The sequence below is a fragment of the Taudactylus pleione genome, unplaced genomic scaffold, assembly GCF_031769625.1.
Source record: "Taudactylus pleione unplaced genomic scaffold, aTauple2 ptg000370l, whole genome shotgun sequence".
Taxonomy (NCBI): Eukaryota; Metazoa; Chordata; class Amphibia; order Anura; family Myobatrachidae; genus Taudactylus; species Taudactylus pleione.
Window position 1 is genome coordinate 901,070 of NW_028284771.1, and position 3,668 is coordinate 904,737.

Below are 3,668 nucleotides of genomic sequence, written 5' to 3' on the forward strand. Positions count from 1 at the left end.
TGTTGTGACTGCTGTGAACGTCCTAAATATTCTCATTACTTTGATGAAGAATATGTGTGCACTATAGAAAGTACCCTTGAGCACACATATTCACCAGCACCATATAGCGCAGGCCTGGCCAACCTGTGGCTCTCCAGCTGTTGTGAAACTGCACATCCCATCATGCCCTGCCACAGCTTTGATATTAGGGAAAGCTAAAACTGTGTCAATGCATGCTGAGATGTGTAGTTTCACAACAGCAGGAGAGCCACAGGTTGGCCAGGTGTGATGCAGAGATTGCCACCTATACTATATTTTAATTTTATGTTTACCTTTACAGAAATCAAAGTTTGTAGCTGGGGTGGAGATCCTGGTACACCTTATTGGAGATGCAGTGTAACCTTTAAGAGGATGGCTCATGAAGGGCTTCACACAACATCTCCCACTGTCTCCGGACCAAGTTCTGTTTACCCACACTCTCAGCTCGGCCAGGATGGTGGTGGAAAACGCCTTTGGTAGACTGAATGGGTGGCATTGGTGGTGTCTACTGAAGCGGAATGGCATTTCCCTCACCCTGCTGCTGGATGTGGTTGCTGCTTGCTGCATTCTGCACAACGTCTGTGAGCTACAGAAAGAAAAGTTTTTACCGGAGTGGAATGTTGTGAACTCTGACTTGTCTGATACTCCGGTAGAAGCAGCAGCCTACGAGGGTGAGACAACTAGTGCCAGTGCTTAGGTCATCTGTAACAACCTCACTGCTAACTTACCTACTATGACACAGTAGAGGACATAAGGGCTCTGTTGTTTTATTTTTTCTGAAAATGTCTTGTATATGTTACCTCCTATGTAACACCTTAAATATAACATGTTTCAGTTTAAAGCGCTTCTTTTATTATAGACATAAAATAGGCATAAGCCTAATGTGTATACAGAAACTTGCAAAATAGTATAGCTACAGTATCAGTGGCGGGTCAAGAAGTTGTGCTGTCAGGCAGTCTGTAAATTATAATAGGGGAGGCACACCAACTCATAGAAATGTGCTGCAGACCCACCTTTTGAACCGGCAGTGATAGTAACAACACATATATAGATGTGGTTATATAGAGGCCACAAATGGCCCTAAGCGGCCTTCCAGTTGTTATTGAACTACAAATCCCAGCATGCCTTGCAACAGTTTTAGCATGGCTAAATAGCAAAACTGTTGCAGGGCATGCTGGGATGTGTAGTTCTACAATATCTGAGGGGCCGCTTATTGCTCACCCCTACCCTAAGCTCTTGACAGACCTGCTAAGTGCAGGATACACATGAATTAGTAAAAAAGTAGGAAACAAGACAGAACTTCTTTGGCTCTGTAGACAAATATTGAAAATAGGAGGCGTAATGTGTGTACATTTTACATTACGTACACCCCCATATATACACGTAGCTCGGGTAAAAGTCACACATGACCCTAAGCTCTTGACAGGCCTGTTAAGTGCAGGATACACACGAATGAGTAAAAATTTGTAAAAAAAGTAGGACTTAAATAAAAATAATTTATAAACTGTACTGCAAACATGAAATAGAGAAAACAAGTCTACAACTGTCTGTAGGCAGTGCTGACAATAGTGATAAGTGGACTGTTATGATTAGTACCAGCTGAATAAGAATGCACTGTGCCATGTGGTGTATTATTCCCTATTCCATCTGCATAAGTATGCACAGTGCCATATTGATTAGTATTTCTTGTGCCATCTGGACTATTATGCACAGTGGCATGCTGACTGCTATGCACTGTGCCCTTTGAACTGGTATTGTCATATGGACTGCTATGCACAGTGACATGTGGAGTATTATTCCCTGTGCCATCTGGATAACTATGCACTGTGCCATTTGGAGTAGTATGAGGTGGATTTGAGGGGTTTGTTTGCATCTATGGTACGCCTTTGCTATGCTGTTGGTAATTTCTGACATGACCCAGAGTACTGAGGAGGATACATTGGATAAGGGTGCGGATTGTGTAATCTAGAGACCAGACCGTTAAGGAAGGACATCTGTGCCTCTCTGTTTTCCCTCAAAATTTGTTTGTGCATACCCACAAGCTGCGTGACAAAGGAATTTTGTAACTCTCTCTCATTGTCAAAGAAGAGCTGCAAACGGGGCATCCTCCTGTGCCTGGATTTCAGCATCGGAATCTCTCAGGATTCTTGTCATTGAGCACGATGCTAGCTCCATCTTTGAAGTTTTTTCTTCCGTGCAAGTACATACATCAAAGACTAGAAATAGAGGAAAAGGAAATAAAATTTACAAATCAAATAGCAGTGATGTCAGCATATATGTGCTTGAGGCCTTCACCCTCCTGTACAGTGGCTTCACACAAGATTTATTGCAGCGCCATGAAGCACGCTAGGGAGGGGGCACTGTGAGCCCCTCAGCCTGGAGCATAGCCAGTGGGGGGCACGGTCAGTGTGATCGCACACCCACAGGCATAGCAGTCACGAGCAGTCTCCCAGTACAGCCCAGCACACAGCAGCGTGTGCTGGGCTGCTGTGATGTAAGACAGGGAGAGGGCAGGGCGGCGCATCTGGGCCCCTGCCGGGTCCCTCCAGCAAGCCCAGGCCTGGGTAATTAATACCCGCTCCCCCCTCTCGGCGCCCTGGGTACTATTAGCATGCAGGTGTGTATCCGGCCAATTGTTATTAGCAATTGTTATTAGTCATAAATGGTGGCCTACCATTTTTCTAATGTGGCCTACTGACATTGTTCAAAGACATGACAGGCAGGTACTGTATGTTTACAGCAGCATTAAAATGAATAACGAGTACAAACAACAATACCATTGTGCACTATGGCCCATAATGTATAATTGGATTTTATGTATAAAAACAATTAAGTGGGTGTATAGTAAATAAAAATAACTTACTGTTCCTACGCAACATCGGGGTCTCAGCCTGTGCACGAGCTGGTGTCCAAATCGGTATCCGTGCGCTGCTTCCGCTCGCCTCGACCACACCCTCAATTTTATTGGAGACTGGTACCCCCATGGCAGCCATCGAATCGGTGTTACTGATCTCAGTGATGTCATCAAAAAGCATTGGTGGCGTCAGTGGGCTTGACTGGCTGTTCTCCGGGGTAATGCTTCATGAGGATGCACAACTGGACGATGATATGGCAATGGGATTAACCAGTGCAGAATTGCCACATACTTCATTACACTGATTATAGTAAACCCAATCCATTCTGGCAGCACCACTTTTACGCCAGTTATGGTCGTGAAATTTGTTGTAGTACTTTCGTAGAGCTTTCAGTTTATTCACTGCCTGCTGCTGGGTCCGCACAATGCCTCTCGAGGTGAGAATCTTGACAATGTTTGTGTAGCCTGTTGCATCCTTCACTGTGTCAGTTATCTGTTTGCGGATCTCCACCTCCCCTCTGACTGTCAGCAGCTCGCGGATCTCCTCCACTTTCCAGTGTGCCATGCCTCATTCTGCAGCACAATTATGACATCAGATGCCAGTGCCACTGCCCTGCCCGCTCAGCCAATCAGCCAGTGCCCCGCCATCTCAGCCAATAAGCGATGTTTACTTTGACCGAAGTAGAAAAAACTGGGTCGGACCATTTCAGACAGCCGGCAACCCATGTAGGACCCAGGAATAAAACAGGTAAATACCTGGGTCATAGTCCCGGAAATTTGGACCTGGGTTGACCCT

The 3,668-nt window shown here is 45.5% G+C and overlaps 1 pseudogene; it reads right to left on the minus strand.

Moving 5' to 3' along the window:
- Positions 1–1,907: 1,907 nt before the first annotated feature.
- LOC148508339 (uncharacterized) lies at positions 1,908–3,437 on the minus strand (annotated as a pseudogene).
- Between the last annotated feature and the right edge of the window lie 231 nt (positions 3,438–3,668).